Source organism: Xenopus laevis, chromosome 2L (assembly GCF_017654675.1).
Source record: "Xenopus laevis strain J_2021 chromosome 2L, Xenopus_laevis_v10.1, whole genome shotgun sequence".
Taxonomy (NCBI): domain Eukaryota; kingdom Metazoa; phylum Chordata; class Amphibia; order Anura; family Pipidae; genus Xenopus; species Xenopus laevis.
The window spans coordinates 53,901,613-53,912,239 of record NC_054373.1 but is presented as its reverse complement, the minus strand read 5'-3'; the positions used below and the strand labels follow the sequence as shown (position 1 = coordinate 53,912,239).

The following is a 10,627-nucleotide window of genomic DNA, read 5'->3' as shown; positions in this document are numbered from 1 at the left end:
TACTGCTATGCAGATGCCTCCTTACATGTTTTCGCACATATATTTAGTAAAATTAGTAAAAACTAATAAAAGTGATCTGTTGGTTGAGACTGTTTATTTTACCTTTTTTTATTATACAAATTGTATTGTTTTACTTTGATTCCCAATTTTAAACCTTCACATTTTGTATATTTCTCTTTAACTTTCTGTTATCTTCGTCAACTCCAATTTGCTGGCACCTTGTCCTCTGTCTTCCACTTCGGCTTTTCCTTCATCCCCTTCTTGAGCATTTAACAGGTTTGCTTTCCCATTATGTATTATTATGCTGTGCCTGAAAGTTTTTATCAGCTCCTCTTCTATATCTCATTATAGCGATCCGGGTGCTTTCTTTTCTGTCCTTTCATTTTGTGACCTATGGCCCTTTCACTTTTAGGTTATTAGGCTATTATCCAAATGCCAAAAACTCAAATAATTCGAGGTTTTTTTTACTATAAAATCTGAATTTTTTTGTATAATTTTTTTTTCTGTGATTTACTTTACCCCGAGGATGGATAAAGTCTGAATCTGAAAATCCGGTACCTCAACCTATATATATAACCTGCCACGGTTGATCTGGTTTATGTGCAAAAATGTTGGGCGGAAAATCCTAAAAAAATGTACAATTCAAATTTTTGTATGATTTTTTTGAGTTTTTTCTCGCACTGAAATTTTTAGGGAAGATGTATTGAAAAATATGGGAAAATAACCCGTGCAGATTTGGTCAGAAAAATTATTTCAGAAAATGAGATAAATTCGTATTTTGATAAATAACACCCTAGGGGGCAAATTTACTAAAGGGCGAAGTGCCTAACGCTAATGAAACTTCGCCAGCGTGACATCATTTTATTAACTAACGGGTGCTGGCCTAATTTCGCTAACAAAGTGGACCTACTCTAGCACTACTTCGCACCCTTACGCCAGGCGAAGTTGCGTTTTGGGGAAGGGACTAAACTACGTTAATTCACTAACTTGCTAATTTTACTCAACATTACCTCTTGCGACAGACTTGCCTTTGCCACCTAGACCAGGCAAAGTGAAATGCTTGCTTCAAAAAAAGTTGAAATTTTTTCTAAGTCCCAAAAAACGCTGGCGTCTTTTACTTTTTTAATGGTGATAGGCTGAAAAAGATTGTACATTTTTTGGGGGTACCCTCCTTCCTCCCTAAATTTCCTAACATATGGCATCTAAACTATACAGTGGGCACATGTATAGGGCATCATAACAACTCTGTTTTATTTTATGAAGCTTTCCCAGGCTTGTGTAGTATAATATATTTGCTGCTTCATATACGTCCATTGTACTTTAACTTGGTGCCGTATGCAAATTAGGCATCGATATCGTAACTTCGCTTTGCTTGACGAATTAACGGTAGCGCAACTTCGATACCTTTCGCCTCCCTGAGTGCAACTTCGGATTTTAGTGAATTAGCTGCAGTCTAGCGAAACTACGCCTGGCGAAATGCGACAAAGCCAACCCTGGCGCAACTTCGAAGGTAAGTAAATTTGCCCCTAAGTCTTGCCTTCTAATTCTAATTTATAAAAGCCAGATGCATGGCAAAGTACAACTGAGGACCTAAACTTTACTGTTTGCTAAAGGTTAAGGGTGCCGAAGCCTTCTTAAAACAGGTATTTACATTCCTTATGAATGTAGCATAAGTATAGGCATATTGTGTACGGGGTCTATACACACTGGCATAGAATTCATCATATTTAATAATTCTGGCTGGATCAGCGAGAAACAGCATGAGTGAACAGTATTGCTACTGATAACATGGTGTTAAAGCAGATCACAGTAGATTAATATCTCTACAAAAAAACACAAATGTACAGAGTGCCTAAATCCTTATACTAAAGTAGTTGAACAAAGGTAAATTAAAATGACTATAGGTAATCATATAAAATAAATATTTGTCTGCAGCACAAATCTGCAAACATTTGGATTGCTTTAAAAAAAAATGCAAAAGTATAGAGTTAATACTTTTTTCAGCAATGGGTAGAAGTCCTCCTCTTCATACTATGCTGTTGCAGTAGTGAGAGAATATATAAAGAATACACTGAAAAGTTATAGGTTGGAAGGAAGAAGCACACATGCTCTTGAGAAATGTTCCAAATGTTTTACTTTGCAACATAAAACCTTTAGGTAAATAGTCATGATCTGTTCTATATCTCTGTCCTCCCCACTGTATCCCAGACCAAAAATATCCACAGTACAGTCCCGATGACGCTTCCGTCTCCGGAAGTGTCATCTCCAAAATACCATAGTGTTTTGTTTTATACCTGCCCTGTTACCACTTTGTTAGAAGTCCCCCCAAATACAATGAAGCTGTCTCACATCATTGTATGACTGGTAAAGCAGCTTTACATTTATAACCTGTACCCAGCATAAATGTAAGTTTCAAAAATGACATTAATCAAAAAACACGACTTGCAATATTAATAAGGGCAAAACATAATAAATAAATACATTAAATACAGTTTAAATAAATAAAGGCATGCATATTACATACAAACATGTATAATAATTAATGTAAATGAGTTCAGTAAATAATACTCATATGTAAACTTTACTAGTGCCTATATTGGATGCCCTTATAATTTTACACATCCAGTAAGCAAATCCACATGATATGATTATGATACAGTTGTTTGATTACCTTCAGTTGTCCAATCAAAAAGCAAGACAAAGAAAGATTGCCAATTATTAAACAAACATAAATGCAATTAAAAATAGCACACAATTTTTGCTTCTGATATCAAATTCTGAAATTAAACTAAAAATTGTACACCAGTACATCAATATTGCCATACATTTTGCAGGTGGCATGTCCATGTTGTGCTCCTATTGGATACAATGTAAAAGGAAATTTATAAATGGAGTGCAGCAATGTCATCCTGCCCTTCTAAGCCGAATCAAATATCCCCTTTTAGTCTCAAATAAACATAGCATAATAAAGTGTGCAAACCACTAGGCAGCCATTGCACATAAAAATATATTCTGCAAAGGAGAGCTGTGTGGTGCTCCTATAAAGACATTTTTCTAAATCATTAGGCACCCTCTCAGTGAAATAAATTGCTATGTTTTTTTACCAGGCCAATGTTTCTGTTCAGTGAAAGACTGTCTAAAAGTTGCAGCATTTTACTTACCTTTTTTTTCCTGGCATTCTAGGCGTCCCTAGTGCAGATTATTATTCTTAAATGTGCAGTGGAGTAAAACCCAGAATTTTTTTCTCTGCTGTGGATGCACGATTGACTGCAAGATAAGTACAATGCCAGCATAGCAATTAGACAATTTTACCATGGAGCAGTGCATTGTTTTTCTAAACAGGAACACCAGCCCAGAGAACTTAGTAAATTAATTTCATTGAGGGGGGTGCCTGATATTTTGACACCCCAGTGAAATGCTGTTTGCATATCCTTTAAAGGGGACCTTTCACCCAAAAGAAATATTCCAAAACCTATTATATCACGTTAGTCAAGCAAAATAGACTTTAACTACACTATGAATCTGTCTTCCTTCAGTCTGGGAATTCAGCCATTTTTGTAGATTATTATTAAGACAAGCCTTGCATCATCTCAAAGTCTTGTTTGTGCACCAGAATGGGGGACCTGATGTCCATCCCCACACAATTAAATGGTAAAGAGAGAGGGGGAATGTGGAGAGTGCAGTGACATCTTGAAAGTGCTGAATGGAAAGTGAAAATAATTGCCTGCCCCACCTCTATGCCTAAGGCTATGAACTGCTATGTACGGTGTAAAAAAAAATTTGGATTTCATGTTTAATTTGAAAAGGACTTATATTATACAGCTTTTTATGTGACAGGTCCACTTTAAAGTAACATTAATAAAACAAGGAAAAGGCTCAATCATAGGGGGTACTAAGTTGTGATTACCTCTAACCTCAGACCCTGGGTTGGTGTTCCTCTCAGTGAAAAATAGATATGCCTGGATTACTATTCTAAACATGCCACCATATTGTTTCCTCTCTCAGGGAACATTTGGCAACCCCCAGTGATTAACCATTTACTTCTCCTTTAACATGATAGACTAGATACCAATGAAATTTAAACATACAGCATCCACTTGCCAGGCTCCCAGAGAAATTAACTCCGACAAGCTGATTTTCCCTTTTATATCCTATCGACAGTTATTTACCCCCAACTATGCCCCATTTTGTCCAGAATGCAGCCTGAATATGCCACTCCTATTTAAAAAACTGTCTGGGCTGACAGCTTTGAGCCCCTACTGAGAAAACATTTTTTGAAAATTTGAGCTGGATGGCAAGAAGAGAAGCTGATGTTTATGTGCACAACCAAATATATACCCTAGTATTTTTGTTGTACTCAATTTGCCAAGAAAAAGCATAAACTTAAAATATCAAGTTGTGCACAAGTATGCATATGTATATAAACACATAAACACACAAACAAAGAACCCACATATTTGGGTCTCTTATAAAAGTCAACACATAAATATTTATTCTATGATCAACATGACCTTTACCAATTTTATACTGGATAGTTTAGTTAAAATTCTTCTTTAATAGTCATGAGTGGACTGATCCTGCATAGCAGTTTAATGATATTTTAATAGGTAAAATGTATAGAAGAGCAGCCTCTGTTTTTCTCCTGTCATAATTAGGTGAGTCCTCCTCTGACGTTTGTCTAGTGTGAAGATTCAAGCTGAGTGCGAAAAGATCACTAATCTTCTTACAGATTACCATCCCTAATATAAACCTTTATTCAGACTGGAAATTTAACTGGGTCATGGCAATTAATGTTAAAGTACTCTGTGCAGGATGAATAATGTACTGTATATGGCTATCTTGCAGAAAGTAACCAACAGAATACGCAATAACTTTATTTGGTAAAAGAGAAATTAAAGTCAACGGATATATTAGGAAAAAGTAATCCAATGTCATAAAATTCATGCAAATAGATTCTTTTTATTGCAAAGACCATCTCTTTTTAAGTCCATAATTCTATAGTGTCCTATATGCACAGACGTATAATTGACAGCAAGAGAATAGTTCTCAGTGTGTGTTTTTGTGCTATGACCTATTGAAAAGGAATGCTTAAAACACAGTTCCATTGACCAGTCTGCATGCCATTTACAGTATGGCATTATGTCCCTCTGATAGCACTAAAAACTATTAGCAATGAATGGGGAAACACTCCACCACAGCTAGGGAACCAATATTATTAGTTCATCCTCTGACAGCTCAGTAATGATCAGCCTATGACTGCTTCCTAGTTGTCTGTGGGTGCCATCTTTAAATGCAATTCATGGGGGTTAAGCTGCATTTAGAAATGAATAAATAATGTGTTTTTATTATTGTGATTGAATTTAAACTCTATATATTAGGGCAGTGCTTTGCATAGTTTTCCATGCTGTGGGACAGTTATCCACTGTTTTACATGTTTGAGGGACGGATTACTATTACACAGGGATATCGTATACAGATGGCTAGGAGTAACCTAATCATGCTTGATGCTATAAAAATATTTCCATATCTACCCCACGGGTCTCCAGTCTGACATTTACTAAATCATGTGAAGAGCACTGCCTCAATGCACAAACTAGGAAGTGCTCCCCACTTTCTGATGGTAATATGGTGCAACAAGTTGGAAAGACAGCAGCCATGAAATGGGAGAGGACTGGTCTTTATATTAGTGTTTTTTTTAATATTTAATCTTTGGTTTAAGGTTTTATTTGGGTCCCCATTACCTAGCAACCAGACAGTGATTTGAAGAGCAGGATGAAACATGAATAGGAAAGGAACAGTATAGAAGTAAGTGAGGCAGTCAACCAAATTGCCTTCAATTTATTTTTATTTTTTTTAAAAAGTCAAAAAAATTTGTATCATATAGGGTTATACAGTATATCTATAAAGCACTGAGAGAAAATAGCTCAGCGTGAAGCACAATGACACAAAATGTCAACATTTATCCAGAAAAATTTGTGCATTCAAAACATTTCCTTTCAATAAAAACGATCATATAAAAGGGGACTACAGATCAAGCAGCATGGTCATTTTCTATACTTTGTACTCCACCTGAATTGGCTTTTTAAGCAAAACTAAATCCCTTAAATAACGTATACACATTTTTTTTTCTGTTGTTTCATTGTACAGCTGTCATATTTGGTATCCTAAAACCCAGAACAAACGTCAAGGATCCGGTATTGGCTCACGCTTTTACCCTCATAAATAAAAGTTGTCTCCATCTGGCCAATTGTCATCACAAAATGTGAGGGTGCTGGGAGTTGCATCACACACAAAACACAGTCTTTAAACAGTGAAACATCAATATCCATAGTTTATAATAGGTACTTTATCATCCAAACTGGTTGAATTGTACACTTTACAAATTACAGTTAGTCCCAAATATTTACTCACTTCTTCCTTTTTTCTGTTCCTTAAACAGAAGAACAGAGCTTAACCCATTGGTACCAGCTTTTCCCAAATGCTTTCTCCTGGGTCCCTTCCTCTTGGGCATTAGGCTTTAAGCACAACCGGCTCCTTTCTAAAACTTGAACTTTCTGTTTTTTCTGTTTTGATACCCACAGGGGTCCTTACCCCTTTTCACTACTGGGTGGGGCACAGGCTGCCCTTACTAGTTGTTCCCTAGAATGCGCTATGACACAAGCTGTACCTGTCCTGGCTAAAATTGACAGCTGACCAACCTTGTGTGTTCCTTTTGGTGATTCCTTCCTTAGTTGTTCCCATTAGCCAAAGAGGACCGCAATTGCGATTTTTTTTTATACTCCTCCTCTTCCCCAGAATTTTTATAGGGAAGCCCCTCAATCCAGTAGCGTTCCTAGAGGGGGACGGGCCCTGGTGCGTGACGCGCAGCCGGGCCCCGCCCCCTCCGTACTGCCTAATTTTAGTGGCGCGCTGCACTGCCAGGGGGATTTCAGAGGCGTGCCGCACTGCCGGGGGCCCTGGGGGGTGCGGGCCCTGGCCCGCTCGCACCGCCTGCTCCCCCGGTAGTTCCGCCACTGCCTCAATCAATATAACTGATTAGGGCTGTTTCATCGTGGAAGTTGCACAGCAACCATATCTACTTTTACTAAATGGGAAAAGGTTTTAATCCTCCTTTGAGGCAATTTCTGCAATTTAATTAAGACCTGTCAGAAACAGGGGATAAGAAAAGCAATGGGCATATAATACATACAGTTTAATTGTCCCTTTAACTTTTATTGATTTGTTTTTGTTTAAAGATGCACAGAGTAGATTGCAAAAAATACTTTAGGTAATGGGACTGCACTAGGAAAATTCATAATGGAGAAAGCACCTTAGGGTGGCCATAGATGTAGAGATCCGCTCGTTTGGCGATGTAGTCAAATGAGCGGATCTCTCCCCGATATGCCCACATTGAGGTGGGCGATAGGCTGATCCGATTGTGGGGCCTAGTGCCCCACAATCGGATCATAATGTATCCGATACGGGTGGACCACATAAACGCACAGATGCCAGATATCGATTGGGGAAGCCTGTTGGATGGCCCAACACATCGGCCCGTGTTTGGGGGCCTTAAGAGTCCTTGTAGATAATAGATAAGCCAGTCAGCAGCTGCAAGGGCAAGATTTTGAGCTGTATTAAAAGGAGCATAAATTTGCTGGAGGAGGTGGCTATTCTTCTGCTTTACATATCACTGGTAAGTCCCCATCTAGAATTTACCATGCAATTTTGGAGTCCAGTTCTCAATCGGGATATTAGTGGATTACAGAGGGTCCAGAGGAGGGCAACTAAGCCGGTAAAAGGTACGTAAAGTCTCTGTTATGAAAAGCTGGGGGTTCTTATGTTGGGAAAGAGGTGCTCTGTTTCTCTCTCTCTCTCTATAAAAAAAAATTATATATATATATATATAACAATCACTTTGATAGTTTATTTACCAGTAGGTCCTTCCAGCACACACAAGGGCACCCATTCAAATTAGAAGAAAGGAGGTTCCATATAAATATTCAGAATGGGTTTTTTACAGTGAGAGCTGTGAAGATGTGGAATTCTCTCCCTGAATCAGCAGTACAGGCTGATACATTAGATAGCTGTAATAAGGGATTGGATGTTTTTTTAGCAAGTGAGGGAATACAGGGCTATATAAGATAGTTCATAGTTCAAGTTGATCCAGGGACTTGTCCGATTGCCATCTTGGAGTCAAGAAGGAATTTTTCCCCCTCTGAGGCAAATTAGAGTTACTGTAGGTAGATGCTAGTTCATTAGTCAGCTATTATAACATTTCTATTTACTCCCCTATGGATAGATTCAGAAACAAACAGCAAATGCAGCCTCCAGAAAGTGCCACCACAAATAATGCTATTTCTAAACTTATTGCACAGCGTAACTTTAAAGGGGACATCCACCCACAAACGTTCTTTGCAAATTAAAAAAGAAAAAATCAACTTTCAAATATACAGTACTTTAAAAAATGTTATGGTTTCAAGAGTCAAAACCTGTAGTGGAAAGAATATAAAGAATATAAACAGCCAGCGATACCGCTTTCAGTAGCAGCTGCAATTAGCAAATAACTTTAAAACCAAATCAAATTTATATAATGTATAATGCAAAGTATTTTAGAATTACATTTTCTTTCAATATGTGTGAAAGAGTGGTAATTTTCTAGGCTTTTTTGCCACACGTCAGCTGTTATTAAATGACAAACCCTGTGATATCCCAAGAAACACAAAATGCTGGAGGATGGTGAAAGCTGAAGTTCAACAGGTGGACAAACCACACCTTTTCGATTTTGGCCATGCAAAATTTATCCTGACAATATATTTTATTTCTTTCTAAGAATTGGCAGTAAACGTATAGCCACTGTAGTCAGGAAAAAATAATCGTTTCAGAAACCTTGACATATAGTCCTTGCAAAAATGATAAGGAATCTATTCGTAACACTGGCAAATTGATCGACAAACACTAAAACTTTGAATGGACAGGTTAGAGTTATCAATACCATATTTGGAGACTGCATCAAAGCATACATTTAGAATGATCAGTAATAAATAATGTACTGCTTTAAATATACATTATAAATCTAATTTAATAGGAAAGGCGGGCACCCAAAATGGCGACTGTGTAACAAGTCAGTTGCTGCATCGCATGCACCTAATACGGATTTTTGCTGCTCCTAACCCTTCCTATGACAATTTATCAGCCACCGTCACGCCACCCTCAAGTGTTAACTAACTACGCACAGGCTACAACTTTACTGTGATTATTGAAATAAATGGGATGACATTATCTCATGCCCACATATCCACACCAATGAGAAATCATTTGCTTCGGACAGCAAGCTTACTAAGTATTATTGTGTTACTGGTGTTAGGGTTAAAGAAAATGAATGAATATAAACCTGCGTAGTGGTTGAAGACACCATATTGGTTTCATACTGCCGACACAAGCCCTAATATACTGCATTAGATATTACAGGTGAAATATTTAGCAGTTTCCAAGCTTTCTGTTGCTGGAGTAAAAATTCAGTGCGCAATGCAATAAAAATATTTCCCATAAGCCAACAGTATAACGCCACCCCTCCCAGATAAGGATTTATGTAGCATGCAGTTCTTTTGTTGAACACATGAAAAGGTAGCAAGAAATATGGTTGCTAGTAATCATATATTATAGCAATGCATGCTTTGCGACTCATGCTAAACATGCTTTAATAAAAAAACAGTGGCCCAATCCCACAGAAGAGGGGGTTATAGAGCAGCCTTCTTTGCTTTCTAGGAACATCTTACAGGCATCAATCCATGACAGCCAACAAATATAAGCAGTGTTCAGCTACCTCACTAGAGGCTCAACAGCTGTCTATAATGAATTTAAACAGGACTGACAGTTTACCTTAGCACATACGCAGTATTTTCCATGCTGACTCCTGTTCATTCCGCAGCTACGGCTGCAGTAAACAGCAGTGTTTCAGGAAAGTGAAAACACTACTAGACTTGTTCAAGCTGCTGTAGTTTGGGTGTCATGATGCCTTTGTTTGGAATCATTTAAGCCTTTACTTGCCTGCCATAAAAGCTGGTGAGACTGTTCTCCTCTGTTCAGTGTCGCAGTGTGTTTATTGGAGTCTCAGCTTCTACAGTGAAAGAAAAAAATCATTTATTGCATCTCTTCGAGAGACATTGTAGCACACCCCAGGACATATTTTGATGCCGATTTGTAAAAAAAACAAGTCTGCTTCAAAGTCACATACAGGAGATTTAGAAGGCTGATTTACTGAACGTGGAGCAAGCAGCATCTTCCTACCTCTCTTCACTGACTATCTACCACTCCCTCTATGTGACAAGGGAGCTGCTGCAGAGGATTGTCAGCAGTGGATTGGCTTGCTCAGAAACACCTCTGCCTTTTCATTGGCTCACTCTAGAGACACCATTCTCCTGTTCAAAACAAACCAGAAAAACAATGAAGCAAAATGAAGATAACATATATTAAGTATATACACATGCTATCCAGTAGGATGTTACCCTTTTGTATAACACACAGGGCATGACTATTTGCTGATAATGGAATGCTGACCTGAATTTCTACATGTTAAAATATAACACTGCATAGCAATAAACCTAAGTTACTCAGTATCCAAGCCTGCTTGCCATAAACAAGTACAGAG

At 37.9% G+C, this 10,627-nt stretch overlaps 1 long non-coding RNA gene across 2 annotated transcripts; it reads right to left on the bottom strand.

The window, feature by feature from the left end:
* Positions 1 to 2,116: 2,116 nt before the first annotated feature.
* LOC121399913 lies at positions 2,117 to 10,363 on the bottom strand. Of its 2 annotated transcripts, XR_005965340.1 has the most exons (3): positions 9,859 to 10,363; positions 3,162 to 3,267; positions 2,117 to 2,856 (listed from the first exon to the last, which is right to left on the bottom strand). It is a non-coding gene; the product is annotated as an uncharacterized LOC121399913 (long non-coding RNA). The 2 variants fall into 2 exon arrangements; XR_005965339.1 differs by having other exon boundaries at positions 2,117 to 3,267.
* Positions 10,364 to 10,627: the final 264 nt, after the last annotated feature.